This window comes from Gopherus evgoodei, chromosome 6, assembly GCF_007399415.2.
Source record: "Gopherus evgoodei ecotype Sinaloan lineage chromosome 6, rGopEvg1_v1.p, whole genome shotgun sequence".
NCBI classification, from domain to species: Eukaryota; Metazoa; Chordata; order Testudines; family Testudinidae; genus Gopherus; species Gopherus evgoodei.
The window spans coordinates 75511051-75529413 of NC_044327.1; positions in this window are offsets into that span (position 1 = coordinate 75511051).

The window sequence follows — 18363 nt, forward strand, 5'->3', positions numbered from 1 at the left end:
TGGGAGAGTTGTCTAGCCATTTGCCTCACCCCTGGCATAGCTGCTGTGTCCCGAGGCAGGCACAAGGGGCAGTGCCTGCTGCTTCTTTCTGAAGGACCATCTGTAAGGAGTTCTGCTAAATGAATTATCTGTGGCCCACTGAGTCTCTTTGCATGCATCTGCATTGACCAGGGAGAATGGCTTGGGTCAGTTCTGCGTGAACACTACAGCTCTGTTCACCCAGCTTCCAATGTGTGTCTGGCAAACAAACAAAAAACAAAAAAAGCCAGAATGTTGCCCTCTCTCTGTAGTCTCCATGGACAAGTTGAGTTATTCATTAATCACAGATACCCATGTGTGATAGCTGTGGTATCTCACTTAATGTACTTCATTTCACTGAGTTTGTTTATAGCTAGGACAGACTGAAGTCAATAATTTAGCAGTGCTGCTGTCAGTCTGACAGTACTTAGAAAACAACACTAAGTGATCATGTGTTGGAGGGAGATGACAATGTGACCAGTCAGCTATTAAGATATGAGTAATATACATGTAAATATGGTAAAGGGGCTCAACCCTGTATGCAGATATATGATTTAGGGTGGGTTCAGGGTAAATGCAGTCTCTTTTTGTTGCAGAGGAGGTAGCCCCTCCCTCTGAGAAAGTAAGAGGAGGTGACCCCTTCCCTCAAAGGGAGGGAAAGTGGCACTTGGAAAAGAGGAAGATGATGGAGGGACAGAGGCAGGATGTGCAGTGCCAAAGGGAGAAGGAGAAAAGGCAGAGAGAAGGATGGAGGGAAACCAGTAAGTGGAGAGACTGAGGTTGAGCAGGACAGACAGATATGCAAAAGGGGGTCCCATTTACTTTAAAGCTGGCTGGTCAGGTCAGTCTGGGTTTGATTTGTTCCTGAACATCTGTTCCTGTTTGTTCCTGATCATCTGTTCCTGTTGTCTTCTATCATTGATCCATGTGGTCCTAGAGATCTGTCAGATCCCATTGGTCTGTTCTAATGTGCACTCCAACAAGCAAGCATCACTGGAATCAAGTCAATCTTCTCAGGAAGTCACGAGAGTCACTTGAGGTTCAAAGACTAACTTGAGCATTAGATAGAACCCAGTGAGATATTTGGGGAAAGGAGAACCTTGAACTAAAAAAAATAAAATAAAAGAATAACCTATAAGATAATAGCTTGTACATACAGAGATGTTTATAGATATATTTCTTTATTTAGAGGGTTATGTTTAGTTAAATACACTTAGTAATAAGTTATAGAGTGTGTGTTTGAATCATTATACATTTTTATTATATATATTCTTTGTCCATTTAATGTCCTTGTAGGTAGGTGGAAACTAGGTCTGTTTGTTCTGGTTTAAATAAATCCCCATCATGTTATTTATTTTGACAACCCATTGTATTAGCTTGGCTATAATTAAATAAACTTTTATCATGGTGCAACATCCCTTGCCCCTCACTCAGTGCCCCCTCCCCACAGGTCTCTCCTGCTGGGTTAACTATACTACCACTGTGTCAGTGTCATATAACCTATTCCCAGATTTGGACCTTAGCGTCCAAAATATGGGGGTTAGCATGAAAACCTCCAAGCTTAGTTACCAGCTTGGACCTGGTACTGCTGCCACCACCCAAAAAATTAGAGTGTTTTGGGGCACTCTGGTCCCCCCGAAACCCTTCCCTGGGGACCCCAAGACCCAAACCCTTGAGTCTCACAACAAAGGGAAATAAATCTTTTCCCTTCCCCCCTCCAGGTGCTCCTGGAGAGATACACAGAAGCAACCTCCGTGAATCTAAGCAGAGGGAGTCCACCCTCTGTAATTCCAGTCCTGGAAACAAAAGCACTTTCCTCTTCACCCAGAGGGAATGCAAAATCAGGCTAGTAAATCTAACACACACAGACCTCCCCCTGACTTCTTCCTCCCACCAATTCCCTGGTGAGCTGCAGACCCAATTCCCTGAAGTTCCCCACTAAAGAAAAACTCCAACAGGTCTTAAAAGAAAACTTTATAGAAAAAGAAAGAAAAATACATACAAATGGTCTCTCTGTATTAAGGTGACAAATACAGGGTCAATTGCTTAAAAGAATATTGAATAAACAGCCTTATTCAAAAAGAATACAATTCAAAGCACTCCAGCAACTATAGACATGTAAATACCAAAAAAACATATAAATCCTATCTGATCTTTTTGTAATTACAACTGGAAACAGAAGATTAGAAAGCAGGAAATAGAAAAATCCTTCCCATAGCTGAGAAAGAGTCAGGCAGAAGACAAAGAACTCAGACACACAATTCCCTCCACCCAGAGCTGAAAAAAATCCTGTTTCCTGATTGATCCTCTGGTCAAGTGGTTCAGATTATTTCTTTCCAGGTGAAAGAGACGTTAACCCTTAGCTATCTGTTTATTACAGTCAGACCATTACTAAATCTTGGTTGGTGGTTTTGGCATGGGGTGACCCTTGGATGCATTTCAAATTATAACACAATAGCCCTACTCTGAGAGGTCTGTTTACAGATAGCTATAAAATAAGAGAACCAAACTGACTATACCTCTCCACAGCAGTAAATTCATCTGGAGGATGTAGGTGTTATGTAATATTCATAGACTTGACAATGTCTGTTAAAGCAGAAGAAATGCAAAATGACAATTATGACTTTCTGGCTTTTTATTGTTGCTGCTGTAAATGGAGAATGACTATGGAATCTTTACAAACATATACAAAAAAGCAATAGCTGAATGTATAATAAAAATAAAAAATCCTTGTGAGGGGAGGGATAGCTCAGTGGTTTGAGCATTGACCTGCTAAACCCAGGATTATGAGTTCAGTTTGTGAGGGGGCCATTTAGGAATAAGGGCAAAAATCTGTTTGGGGATTGGTTCCCCTTTAAGTAGGGGGTTGGACTAGATGACCTCATGGGGTCCCTTCCAACCCTGATATTTTGTAGCAGATGAGAAGAAACATTCTTGGGTGATAATAAACAATATTGTACCTTGATAAAAATTGAATAGATTAAAAAAGCTGTAGGTCATTCTGTGGCTTTGTAAAAATAATATGAGTGGTAATTGAACAAAGCCACCACAACAACAAAAATTGCACCAAAAATGAACACATGGGACCTGATTTTTCAGGTCTATTCTAGAACCTTTGCTTCAGTTGCACAAAAGGGGCCATGAAACAAGCTTAGCCAACTACCTAGAGGCTCCCCTAGCATAAGGGAGAATCTGAGAATGGCATAGAGGCCACATAGCACCATCTTTCTTGAAGCCTTCCAGCATATGGCCTGGAAAAGGATGTTGTGGCTGAGACACATCTGCAGAACCCTGTGCAGATACAAAATTTGTATCACTAAGGGTCAGGAGCATGTTGTGCAATGGTAGTAGAACCACTCTCTCACCAGCCCAACTCATTCTCCAGCCATTCCCCAAAAAGACTTCTCCATAGCTCAGGCTATGGAGCTGTACTTCACTAGCATGTGGGATAGCTCTTCTGTAAACCTTCCTGGTATCCTGATTGCCTTGTGCAGTAAAACCTAAACAGTTTTGCTATGTCCCTCTTTGCACCATTCCATTCAGGGTCCTCCATACCCATAATTCTTTTTCCTTAGTGAAAAATCTGCATAGTACTAGCAGTTTATGTCAAATGGCCTTACCATAACATACATGGAAGTATTCAATCAATAATGAAAAACAGTAATTACAAGGGACATTCATTAATTTCCTGCTAATTCCACCCCCCCCCCAAATTTCAAACCTCCCTTATCTCTGTACCTAGAAATTGTTTTGTTATATGTGGATAACTGTTCTAAGGTTATCTTCCTTTCCATTATGGAGTAGAGATTCTAGTTATCGTCTGTTAGTTCAGATGGTTTAATCAGAGCAGTAGTCCTTAGTTGATCTCTAAGGTCTTGTCTGCACTGGAAAAAATGGAACCTGTAACTCATTACCAGAGTCTGCTAGTGCAGTTCTAAAACAGTGAAAGCTGAAGTGTAAGTAAAGTGTTTTCTATCACCATATCATCTGACATCTGTGTCTGTTTATGCTAGATTTTCCATCATTGCTACTCTTAGTGGTACTAAGGTTCCATTTTTTTCTCCGTGTCAATGCAGCCCAGTTAATAGGAGAACTAGCTCTCCAGGAGATGTGAAAGGTCCTCCATACAGACTACACCACAATAGTTTAGGGCTTGATTTCTCTTTATACCCTGTCTCATTTCCAGATATATCATGTCCATAATTTGAAATATGATGACTCTCAAGGACCAACTGAAGAGATATCCCAGATACTTCTCTCTCCAATACTCAGTATCAACTGCTGGTAGCAAGGGGACATTTTGGCCGTTAAGACACTAGTCAGCTCTTCCTGATGGTCTGTCAATAAGGCACTGTTTAATCTATAAACTAAATTGAGGGTTCAATATGATCAGTAACTCATCCCCACATTCAGTCCCAAAACTTACAGGGAACATTTATAAAGAGAAAGATGATAGAACGCTACATTCATCAACCTGTAAGGCAAAACAAAGGACAATCTTTTTTCTTAAATGTACATAATACATCTTTAGAGTTAAGCAATATTTTAAACAAAGTAGATACAACATTTTTTTCTTTTCCTAACTTCTCATAACTTGAATTCAAGACTCTGTTTGCACTTTTACAGCTGGTGAAAGTCCCAATCATGCAATCCTTAGTCAGGAAAAACTTCCATTGAACTCCTTTAGCTGCATCTGCATCCTATACAGACACAACAATTGGGGGGCATGATCAGAGACAGGGCAGGAGTCAACCTCTGATGATGATTGCCTTTCATTAGAGCAACTCTCTTAAAAATAAAGCATCAAAGCATAACTTGTTATTTACCACTATGAGAGCAAATACAGATTGAACTTCTTTCTTCGCCTGTCTGTAGGGAATGCATATGCTGCCTGTCCATGAGTCTGTCCCTCTCTGCCTATGTGACACTTTCTCTGTTGTAAGTTATAAAAAGCTACTTGTAAAACAGATTTTTTTAAAAAAAGGAAAAAGAATCTGAATGTATTCCAAGCACTGAAGAATATAATTGCCCAGTTCTATGGTAAGTAAAACCCAGTGAGTAACAGCGAAGGCAATTTAAGAGCCAGTGGAAGACTAACCTTTTGACCGATTGAGAGAACTCCATATTGAAGAACGACCACATTAGAAGATAATACTGTCATAGATTATTGTATTCTGGTCTGGCGGCAAGAAAGAACGCTATGAACTGCAAGGGTACAGGCCTTCTGTGCAGATGGTCCTGGCTGCATACAGATCCTTGTGTTCATCCACCAGGTTTGGAAAATATTTGTAACAACCTAACAAGAGAAATGCTGATTGGGCATTCCAAATTGGTCTGGAAAGGAAATTGGTTCACTTTGGTCTTTCCTGGTATAGACCATTCTAGCAATAAAAATAATCTTTTTTAAGGAACTGGATTTCCTTCAAGATCAAAAATCTTTATCGCTCAAAGCAAGTGGCAGAAATTCCTTTCCCAGACAGAAGACGTAAGAGAAAAGGACTGAAGCTGCCTACATATTGCACCATAAAGTTTCAGATTGTGGTATGACTGCTCTTGTGATTTTTACCATAAATCTCATGATTTTTTAATGTTTTATTCTGCAAGCCTCAGCTGCTGGACTCATGATGTTGGATTAGAATTGATATCTTTTTTGATGAGATTACAAGCTTGGTTGATAGAGGTAATAGTGTTGATGTAATATACGTAGACTTCTAAAAGTTGTTTGACCAATGTACTTGCATGATATTTTGATGAAAAAACTAGAATGATATAAAATTAACATGGCACACATTAAATGGATTAAAAATTGGATAACAATAGGTCTCAGTGTAACTGTAAATGAGAAATCATCACCAAGCATGTGTGTTTGTAGTGGGGTCCTGCAGAGATTGGTTCTTGATCCTACGCTTTACATTTTTATCAGTGACATGGTATATAAAATCATCACTGGTTAGTTTGCAAATGACACACAAATTGAGGGAGTGGTAAATAATGAAGAGGAGAGGACACTGATTCAGAGATATCTGGATCGCTGGTAAACTGTGCGCAAGCAAACAATATGCATTTTAGTATGGCTAAAAGTAAATGTCTACGTCTAGGAACAAAACTTATAGGCCACATTTACAGGATGGGGGACTCTAGCCTGGGAAGCAGTGACTGAAAAAGATTTGGGGATCATGGTGGATAATCAGTGTGATGCTGTGGCCAAAGCAGCTAATGCAATCCTTGGATTCATAAACAGAGGAGTGTTGAGTAGGGATGTTGTTTTACCTGTTTATTTGGCACTGGTCTGATTGCTGCTGGAATATTGTGTCCAGTTCTGTGACCTACAATTCAAGAAGGATGTTGATAAATTGGAGAGGCTTCAGAGAAGAGCACAAGAATGATTAAAAGATTAGTAAACATGCCTTATAGTGATAGACTCAAAGAGCTCAATTTATTTAGTTTAGCAAAGAGCAGGTTAAGGGGAGATTTGATTACAGTCTATGAATATCTACATAGTGGGCAGATATTTAATAATGGACTCTTAAATCTTGCAGAGAGGTTTAACACAATCTAATGGCTGGAAGGAGAAGCTAGACAATTCAGACTGGAGATAAAGCATAAATTTTTAACAGTGACGATAATTAATCATTGGAACAATTTACAAAGAATCATAGTGGATTCTACATCACGGGAAATTTTAAGATCAAGATTAGATGCTTTTCTAAAAGATCTGCTCTAGGAATTTATTTTGAGGAAATTCTGTGGTCAGTGTTAACTGCTGATCTAGTCTGATCTCCTGTATATCAACCTATTTACCATTGTGGGCAGCATATGCAGCTCTCTATTTGTAATGTGGGTTGTAGCCACACAATATATATACTACCTGTGTGGTGCTGAGGATGTCACATGAGCTGCAGCTGTGTGCTGATTGGGCCATAAGCGGGACACGGGTCTCTTCTGGCCTCAGAATTAATGGGTACATCTACACTGCAATTAAAAACTTGCAGCTGGCCTGTTCCAGCTGACTTATGCTAAGAGGCTGTTTAATTGTGGTGTAGACATTTGGACTTGGGCTGCAGCCTGGGTTCTTGGACCCTATGAGGTGGAAGGGTCCCAGAGCTCAGGCTGCAGCCTGAGCCCAAACATCTACACTGCAATTAAACAGTCCTGCAAGCATGAGTCAGTTGGCATGGGCCAGATACAGGTGTCTATTTGCAGTGTAGAGATACTCTATGAATCTCAACTTTCATTTTGAAAAGAGTACATTTCTAGGCCTCTTGGTTGCAGAGAAAAGCTAAAAGTGTGAAGTGAGTTCACCAAAAGGCTCAAAAACCAGAAAAGCAAATAAAAAGAAATCAACATTTTATCTTTTTTTTTTTTTAAACAAACACACACTCATGGTTTTGGAAGGCTAGACTTACTATTTTTGAACGTTTGGGACTGGCCTCCCTGTTACTGATAAAGTCTCTATGGGTATTGTACTTTATAAACATAGCTCCAAAACACTGTACTGGATTTGTAACTAGATAATCAGAACAATTTAGAACTTCATCATCCTTTAAAAATAAACACACAGAAATACCTATCTTAAGCAAAACTTTCTGTAACCTAAAACGGTAAAAAGCCGTAGACTCTAAGAAGTCTGGTAGGGACTTTGCTTTTGCTAATCATTTTAATTGAAAGATGCTACAACAATGGGTGGTATTATAAAGGTTGCTAAGGTAGATAAATAACTAGAATATTTTGGTTTCTGTGATGCTTATATGCATAATTATTTGATAAAGTTTTTCAACTGCAAATAAAAACTATTGCAGAAATTAGATCTTTGGTGGTTTTGGAGAAAAAAAAGCAACAGGTATATTAACATTCTAAAAGGTATACTAACATAGAGAGAACATATATTTGCTAGTTGCCCTTAAAGCTGGGATTGAACTAGAGACTGCATCCTTTCTCTGTATCTCAGAGAAGCAGCACTTCCTCCCACCATTCATATGTTATAAAAGCAAGGAGAAAGTGATGAGGCCATATACACGCTGGGCTATACATGTACATTTGGAGTAAATCTATTGGGTTCAACAGTGTTACCTCAGCACAAAACCAATGGAGTTTGTTCCCCAATGTAATTGAGAACAATTGGCTCACTGTTTCTGAGACGGGTGTGCATTTAGGGATGCCATGTGTTTTTCAAAGGTTCTGAATTCCCATGAAATGAGGCCCATTCTGGCTTTTAAAAAACTGTATGCTCAGGAAGGCTGAAGTGATTCTGAGGAGCAGTCCTGAGGGATGCATTGGAAACTCATGGATTTCCTATGTTTCTCTTTGCAAAGTGATATAAAGTCTCAAGTGCCAGTGGATCACCACTTTCTCTACTGATGGTTTGTTTGATTTAATATTTTTGCCCACAACAATTATATTGGGTGACTGGATGGTTAACAGGATTGGCTCGAGGTTGTTAGTTCAAATTTGATCCAGGTTGAAAGGGATCAACAGTTTTTACTATCTGATGGCTATTCAGTGGCCTGTGAATGAGGATGGCTGTGTTTGTTAATTTCCTAGAGTACAATCCATTTCCTCAGTCCATTTCATATCATAAATACCACTATCACCGTTAGAATTCTTGTTGGGAATCATAGAAGATAGCTTAAATAGGTATAGACTGCTAACCTTTTACCAATGGTCTTTTTAGGTCAGGGTTGAGGTATATTTTTAGGGCAGAGTGGGGAAGCCTGACTTGTCGCTGACCATGCCTATCTATTTTGTGGCCTGAGATTTTCATCCCTCAGGCTGCCAGCCAAGACCTTTCACAACTCTAGTCACTATTTTAAAATGACAATAAAATAAAGCATGGCGCATTTGACAAGAGATATTTTTAGACAGATGGACTCTACATTTCTTGTACCTCAGAAGGCTCTCTAGGGCTTGGCATAGCTTTGAAATAACCATGTGTTTCTTGAGCAAGTTCCTCTTGAGCACTGTACTTTAGATTCCTGTGTAATTATATTTAGTCTGGGGATGAACAGATGGACGGTTTAGATTGGGCTTCTGTACACTAGATTCCCGCAATATTAAAATGATGTATGCATCTCAGAATGGTTTAAATGGTGATTGGGTATACTCTTGGGGGAAAAGCAGCTTGTTTTTTATCATTCTGGGTTTCATTAATATAGTTTCACCAGAATGCCCTTACATCATTCATATCATGAATCATACAACAACCATATGATTCTGTGATATTCCCTTTTTGTCACAGGACATTTTCCTGGCAACATATCACTGTGCCTCATTTCATCAGGGTAAGTAGTGTGTGTGTGTGTGTGTGTGTGTGTGTGTGTGTGTGTGTGTGTGTGTGTGTGTGTGTGTGTGTGTGTGTGTGTGTGTGTGTGTGTGTGTGTGTGTGTGTGTGTGTGTGTGTGCGCGTGCGCGCGCAGTCCTGTATTTATATTTGTGTTTTTAGTATCTCTATTTATGTGTATTTAAACTTTTTATGAGTTTTTTAATGCCTCCAGGAGCCATTCATTTGAACTTCTTCAGGTAATTCATTCCATGATTAGTGGAAATGTTATAAGTAGTTCAGATTTCATGCTATTTTAGCTCTGTAAATGACTCCATGGACCCTTAGTCACTCAAAAAGCCAATGAAAACCAAAAGTAAAAGTATTTTTTTTTATATTTATTTGGGTAGTAACAGATGTGAGCTTCCTAATCAGTTAATCACATAATCAAGAAGAAGACGTGAATGAGACTTTTTTTAAACAACTAACAAAATCATTCAAAGCACAGGACATCCATTGGGAAAATAACACAGCAAGGCACAGATTATCCAATAAGTTCTTGGAATGTATTGGAAACAATTTTTAATTTCAGAAAGTGGAGACAGCTACCAGGGGAGAGGCTGTTCTACATTTGATTTTGACAAATAGGGAGGAACTGGTTGAGAATTTGAAAGTGGAAGGCAGCTTGGGTGAAAGTGAGCATAAAATGATAGAGTTCATAATTCTAAGCAATGGTAAGAGAGAGAACAGCAAAATAAATACAATGGATTTCAAGAAGGCAGACTTTAGCAAACTCAGGGAGTTGGTAGGTAAGATTCCATGGGAAGCAAGTCTAAGGGGAAAAACAACTGAAGACAATTTGCAGTTTTTCGAAGAGACATTATTAAGAGCAAACTATCCCACTGTGTAGGAAAGGTAGATAGTATGACAAAAGACAACACTGGCTTAAGCAGGAGATCTTCAATTATCTAAAAATCAAGAGTCCAAAAAAAAGAAAAATTAGGTCTGTGATAAATGAGATGAGGGGGGATAGCTCCCTTTTGTTGATACCTAGCCAGACAGTTGGCTGTGGAATCCCTCTTGGTGGTTGTCCTCTACTTGCCTTACCTGTAAAGAGTTAACAAGCCCACAGGTAAAAGGAAAGGAGTAGGCACCTGACCAAAATAGCCAATGGGAGCCTAGAACTTTTTAAAATTGGGGAAAAAACTTCCCTTTGTGTGTTGTGGTTCTCTGGGAAAGAGGGGAACAGGGAGCAGTTATGCTGTGAGAAACTTAAACCAGATGTGAAAAACCATCAAATCATACCTAGAGATTGCTTATCTGAAACCCCAGATATGTAAGTAAATTAGGGATTTCACCCAAGCTGCCTTCCACTTTCACCCAAGCTGCCTTCCACTTTCAAATTCTCAACCAGTTCCTCCCTATTTGTCAAAAGGGGATAGGAAAAAATGGGGATAGAGAATAAGAAGGAGAATATATTATTGCCCTTATATAAATCGATGCTATGCCCACATTTTGAATACTGTGTACCGATGTGGTCTCCTCATCTCAAAAAAATATACTGGCACTAGAAAAGGTTCAGAGAAGGGCAACTAAAATGATTAGGGGTTTGGAACAGGTCCCATATGAGGAGAGATTAAAGAGGCTAGGACTTTTCAGCTTGGAAAAGAGGAGACTAAGGGGGGATATGATAGAGGTATATAAAATCATGAGTGATGTGGAGAAAGTAGATAAGGAAAAGTTATTTACTTATTCCCATAATACAAGAACTAGGTGTCACCAAATAGGGATCTGGGGGTCATAGTGGACCATAAGCTAAATATAAGTCAACAATGTAGCACTGTTGGGAAAAAAACGAACATCATTCTGGGATGTATAGCAGGACTGTTGTAAGTAAGACATGAGAAGTAATTCCTTCACTGTATTCAGTGCTGATTAGGCCTCAACTGGAATATTGTATCCAGTTCTGGGCGCCACATTTCAGGAAAGATGTGAACAAATTGGAGAAAGTCCAGAGAAGAGCAACAAAAATGATTAAAGGTCTAGAAAACAACCTATGAGGGAAGATGGGGTTTGGGACTGGAGGGGGAGGGAGGGAACTTTTCTTGTTTTAGAAGCAGTGCTGACTAGCGATTATTTCCCCTGCCCTTGATCTCAGGATAGCATTGTTACCTAACCAGAGAGTGAGAGGGGAATTGAGGTCATTTTTTGGGGAGGAGGGATAGCTCAGTGGTTTGAGCATAGGCCTGCTAAACCCAGGGGTGTGAGTTCAGTCCTTAAGGGGACCACTTGGGGATCTGGGGCAAAATCAGTACTTGGTCCTGCTAAAGAAGGCAGGGGGTTGGACTCAATGACCCTTCAGGGTCCCTTCCAGTTCTGTAAGATAGGCATATATTTATTTAGATTGGAAAATATTGGGTTTGTTTAGTCTGGAAAAGAGAAGACTGAGAGGTGACATGATAACAGTTTTCAAGTACATAAAAGGTTGTTACAGGGAGGAGTGAGAAAAATTGTTCTTAACCTCTGAGGATAGGACAAGAAGCAATGGACATAAACTGCAGAAGAGAGGTTTAGGTTGGACATTAGGAAAAACTTCTTAACTGTTAAGCACTGGAATAAATTGCCCAGGGAGGTTGTGGAATCTCTATCACCTGTGATTTTTAAGAGCAGGTTAGACAAACACCTATCAGGAATGGTCTAGATAATACTTAGTCCTGCTATGAGCGCAGGCAACTCAACTTGATGACCTCTTGATGTCCCCTCCCATCCTATGATTCCTCATTATTTTCAGACTGTTAAGTTGATAGACTTGAAAATCAAGATTGGGGGTAGACCTCATATGTGAAATAGAGAATGAGTGAGAGGGAGGGAGGGAGGAGGAAAAAAGATTTTAGGAAAGCTTTTGTCAGTAACTTAAAGACAATATGTATTATATCTGGTTTTAAAAAGAGGTTTTAAATGGGGTTTTTGTCATGACAAGAACAGAAGGGCCTAGAAGAGAAAATGAAGTCTTGGTATCTTAGAGAGAAATTAGTTATAATGAGTGAGTGGAAGGGGTGAGTAGCTGAGGGGGAGAGAAAGGGGGAGAGGATGGGACAGCATAGACATCTCATTTCTTACCGAATGACAAGAGAAAATACTGTTAAAGGTATTATTAGTTTTACTGGATTATTTTCAGCTCAGTTGTAAGTAGAAACTGTGCCCTGAATGCAAGAGCAAAGAGAGATAGTGCCCTGGAGCAGAAAAGGATCGTTAAGGCTAGTTCTGGGGCTATAGACTGTTCTAGGAGTCAAGTCTGTCCTGATCTAAAGCCCCCCTGAAGGTAGTGGAAAGATTCCAATTGGCTTCAGTAGGCTTTGGATCAGGCTTCCAGAGAGAGAGTAAAGGAAGAAAAGATCAAAGAGAATCACTAAAATGATTTGTAATCACCCAAGAGAGTTTTCCGTCCAAGAGTGCTGTTGATATTTATTTTTCTCATGATACACAACTATGTCTGAATTCACACTGGGCCTGTGGCTGCTCCAGCTGAAATAAATATCAATACTCATACTTTAAATTGGAGCAACACCCATACTTAAATCCCTTAAACTGGAGCAGGGGTAGGCCCATTATTTGCAAACCTACTTTTGAAATTCAAAGACAACATTTCTGGTCATTCTTAAATTGATCAAAAAAGAAAAAAACCTTGATATAATGGTGGTGATCATAGAAGAATTGGGTTTTCTTACATTCAAATAAACAAAAGTCAGTCACCTTAATATCAAAGCGGTCTGGTATTAATGATTAATCAGCAAACTGAGCTGAGGAATATGTGCATTGTAATGGAAGTAGAGATTATTGTGTAGTGATCAAGGAACCTGATAGCTGGAGATAAAATATTGTATTAATGAAAATTATTGGAACATTAAAGTGATCCCTTAAAATCCCAGTCACTCAGGAGTGGCGCCAGGGTTTTTGGCACCCTAGACAGGAGTCCTTCCGCACTCCTGGTTGTTGGCAGCAATTCTGCGGGGGGGGGGTCCTTCCGTGCTCCCAGTCTTTGGGGCACTTCGGCGGCGGGTCCCGGAGCGAGTGAAGGACCTGCCACAGAATTGCCACCGAAGACCCGGAGCACGGAAGGATCCCCTGCCGCCGAATTGCCACACCCCCCCCCAAATCCTGCTGCCCTAGGCTACCGCCTAGGTCACCTAAATGGAAGTGCCAGCCCTGCAGTCACTTGATGTTAACTCCTCCTTGTGGCAAAGATTGCACCATAACACTGATACTTCTATACACGGGAGTACTTGGTCAAGTACAAAGGTGTGCAATGCTGCTTACATTTTTGAGTAATTCGTTATATGATTAGAGCTGTTCCAGTTCATTTTTATGGTCACCTCAACGTAGGGTATTAGTTCCCTACAAATAAGAATTTTTTTTTTGCCATAATCTTAGCCATTCACATGGCACTAATATTTTTTAATGATGGGCACCATATAAATGTTTAAATTAAATATGTGAGTGCACATTGAACTTCTCTGATTATTAAACTGTGCTTTCAGAAAGCGAAGCTAAGTGAAATATTGTTTAATTTCTTCCATGATTAGATTATGTAGTGTGGCCAAGTGAATGGGGATCAGGCAACTGCACCCAGCTTCCAGTGGCTGACACACTCCACTTCATCTGAGTGCAGTGGAGAACTGGATTCCGTGCATGGAATCCTGACTCCACTGAAGTCAATGGAAGCTTTGCCATTAATTTCAATAGGGCTAGGATTTCAGCCCCCTATCCCTCAGGTGGTCTTATTTTGCAGTGACCTCTTAACTGTGAATTCAAAGCTATTAGAATTAGGAGATACCTGTATCTGATTGCACAGTATACTTTGTGCATATGCTCTGGGGCATGATGTCACTTCTGTCTTCAAGTAAACAGGCCTGGCTAAGCAAAAGAATGAAGTATATGCCTAAACATGTGTTTTCAGTTGCAATCCAAAATGTATGACCCAAGAATAGTGATTTTAAAACTTCCACTACTGGCATAAGGTCTAAGGATCAGGCATGGTGGAGCTCCACTCTCACTCCCTTGAATGCTCCTGACATATTCCTCCTTTTCTTTATACCAGGAACAAGAGGCAGTTGCCATAGGGAGCTGTGGAGGTGTCTCCTTCAGCTTTCCACCAATAGAGAGTCTCTCTGCACAAGATGAATTCTCTACTTGCTATCTTTTGACATTTTAAGGCCACTTTGTACCATTTACCAGAACTGGGGAGTCCCAGCCTAGAAATTTTTGCTGGATTTTTGTGCCTCTGTAGCTTATTAAAGGGATATTGTGTTGCTGCAAGTACATTATATGTGGTACTGGTAGAGAAACCAAGTCAGTGGTAAGAGAGATCAGCTTTAATTTAAATTAACATACAGGAATGCACTTGTTTACATTAGAACTGAATCTAAACAACTATCTCTTGCATATCTTACTGATTTCTTCCACCCTCTTTCTGTGTACCTCTTTACCTTCTGTTAACAAGAGCAGAACTTTGTGCCACTATGATCTGTTGTAATTTCCTCCTAGAAGTCATAAGTCGTATGAGTGAGGTTTATTTTAGAATAGAATGAGAGTGGAAGAAAAGGTTTATAAGACTTGCAGGAAATAGAAAAAATAGTATTTGAATTAATCTTAAGGTTGATGCAGACTATTCTACATTTAAACCTCAGTTTATACATCTTTTTTTACTTTTCAGTCTATCAATAGGGTGTTCTTTAAGATACATAATGCTGAGTCATAGAGAATGAACTGAAGACAGGGAAAATTAATTTACCAGTATGTGTCTATTTGTTGGTATAGTGTATAAGCTAAATAACAAACCCTTTTTTGCCCTCCCTGAGCTATATAATTGAGTCTGGACTAGATGGGCTGGAAAATAGATTTTGCACTATGTACTCTCAGAAATAAATCCCAAGAGCCTCTGCAAAATAATAATAATAATAATAAAATAAGAGGTTGGGAATGTTTTATTTTGTGAGATGGAAAGGAATTTATTCACAATTGTATCTCTAAGTAACAAGCCTTATTTTCTCACTTTATTTAGTGCAGGCACTATATGAATTTGGCTCTTTTGGCATTGCATACCACTGTCTCCACTTTTTTCTCATAGAAATCAGAGTGCACTTTTTCAGCTTTAAGAACAGGAGTCCTTGTGGCACCTTGGAGACTAACAAATTTGTTTGAGCATAAGTTTTCGTGGGCTACAGCCAACTTCTTCAGATGCATCCAAAGCTTATGCTCAAACAAAATTTGTTAGTTTCTAAGGTGCAACAAGTACTCCTGTTCTTTTTGTCGATACAGACTAACACAGCTGCTACTCTGAAACCAATTTTTCAGCTTTGTGTATTGTTTCAAACAACACATTTGGAAAGGCTTATTGTTAGTAGCCATAATGTTGATGAAAAACAAATAACATGAATTCCAAAATAGGTTAATCCTAAAAAGATGAGAAGAACATTTTTTGCAATTACTGAGATTATATGTGTGCGTTAGGGGGAGATATGTATGGTACAATACTCACGATAGACCTCACAATAGAATAATCTTAATACTGTCAGTAAAAGTACTTTATGTACCCATGAGTGAGTCACAAAAATATGAGACACATACTGTGAATATAGATGCACTGTTACTGACATCTGAGGAAGTGAGTATTCACCCACGAAAGCTCATGCTCCAAAACGTCTGTTAGTCTATAAGGTGCCACAGGATTCTTTGCTGCTGTTACTGACAGCAGAGTCAAAATAACAGATTGTTTTCCAATACAAGAAAGTATACACTACTTCATATCTGTTATAGTGTTTATGTTATAAATGATGTTGCACATATTTATGCCATATATCTATCTCTGCATGCATGTTTGTAAATATATTATGCACAAAAAAGCCTACATTAAAAGAACATTATTAAGGTTAGAAAGTCAAGCACTCAGAAGTTAGGAAATGCTGAATTAAGGTTGCCTGCGTAATCTTACTTTGGCCCCCTTGAGAGTATGCAGTCTGATAGTATTTCATTATATGTTCACATACTGTTTTTTACACCGAGCCCCTGCCTCCTTCAGTGTGTAGGATGGAGGGTGCTAACTTAGTAAGCGGCTATCTGACATTTTGTTTTATCCTCATTGTTCAGTGTATGGTCCTGAGCCTGCCTTACTTCATGCTGTTCACATCTTTTTTTAAGACAGAATTAGTAATTTCCTCATGAGCTTGTCTGTGACATTCATTCTAAACATTAATTTATCTTCATGATACCTGTATGACATGAGGGGTGGTATTATCCCCATTTTACAGAGGGGGAACTGAGGCACAGAGAGATTAGTCAATAGTATCCACTAATTTGGGGTGACCAATTTGAGACATCTGGGACCTTCAGAGTTCCTAGTATTATACAGAACTTCATGTATTCAAGCACATCATTCATTGATTTCACTTGCAATTGTGAGTTCTCAGCACTTTTGTGACTTAGGCCCCATGGTATCAAGTTGGACACCCAAAAAGTGAAGAACACACGATTAGTGCACTTGTGAAAAAAGTTGTTTTAAATGACTTGTCCAGTATCACGCAGGAACTCTGTGACAGAGGCAGGAACAGAATCCAGTTCTATAGGACATCATTCAACTGTCTTAACCATGAGACCTTCCTTTCTCTTCCTGCAATCCCCAGCCTCATCCGTTTACTTCTGCGACAAATGAAGCAGGGTTTGTAAAGACAACTCCTTCACTACATAATTGTGATTCACCTCCAGAACAGTACTATCCTATGCACTGAATGAGGCAGGGGACCTGTGGAAAAAATAGTATGTGATCATCTAATTAAAGACTGTATCAAAATGTGTATGCACAAGGGGGTCTAATTAAGGTTGCTCAGACAGCCTTAATTCTGGTGTTTTGTGCTCTTGACTTTGCAAACTTAATAATGTTCTTTTAACATAGTTTTTATGTGTATAATTTCCTAAATTTAAAAAGAAACCTAAAATCCCCCAGAAATTCAATCATGTGGTATCATATTAACAAATACATGGTTCATCAGGAGGGTTGGAATCTGTAGATAAGTTAATGGAGTAACCTGATGACAGTAGCAGGCTGTCATCCTCTATATGGATCAGGAATAGAAAGGGATGGAACAGTTTGCCAATGGGTTTCACAGATATTTGCAGTCAGCAGAAGAATGGTAAGAAAGGAATTTTGGGTTCCATTCCAGGCCCTGGAGGGGAGGGTTCTCTAGTGATGCTCCGGGCCAATGGGAGCTGCTGGAAGCGGTGTGGGCTGAGGGACTTACTGGCTGCTGCTTTCAGCAGCTCCCATTGGCCCAGAGCATCGATCCATGGCCAGTGGAAGCCACGATTGGCCTGACCTGCGGACGGGGCAGGTAAACACACCGGCCCGGCCCACCGGAGACTTTCCCTATACAATTGGTGACCCTGTTTGAGAAACCCTGCTGTAGTGGATACAGATTCTTCTGCCTGTCCCCTTAAGTCTGACCCCTTTTTGCCTTGTTCCCTCCCTCCAATCTGTCCCTGTCTTAGTCTTGTCTCTTTCCCCATCCCACCCACCATGACTCTCAATCCCAGTCTCCTTGCCTAACCAGTACTAGCCTCCTGAGAGGCTTCCAGTCCCAGCCTCCCCACCTAAGCACTCTCAAGCCTCCTCTCCCCTAGTCTCAGCCCATCTCTTTGCCCAGCCAGTCCCAGTTTTCCTCTCCACCTTCAGTCCCAATCTCACCAGACTTTGTCCCAGTCTATTCAGTTCCCTCCCCCTGGCCTGTGCATGTGAATCAGATCACTTTCTTCTCCATGCTGCCTGGCCAGCAGCATGGGCATCACTGAGTGCACAGGAGAGACAGGATCCCTGCTTTCAGTTTCAGTGGCCAGTCCTATCTGTCCTAGGGCAGCTGGGAGCAGCCATTACAAATACAAGCTGGTTTTGCCCCTTGGTAGTCCTGGGCTGGAGTGAGCATGTTCAGTCACTCTGTGGGAAGGTGTATGCGCAATATGGTCACAAAAGGAGCTGTGAGGATCTGGAACATGCTTGTGTGGCTGGATTTCTCAGACTCTTTAGCAGCTAAAACAAAGAA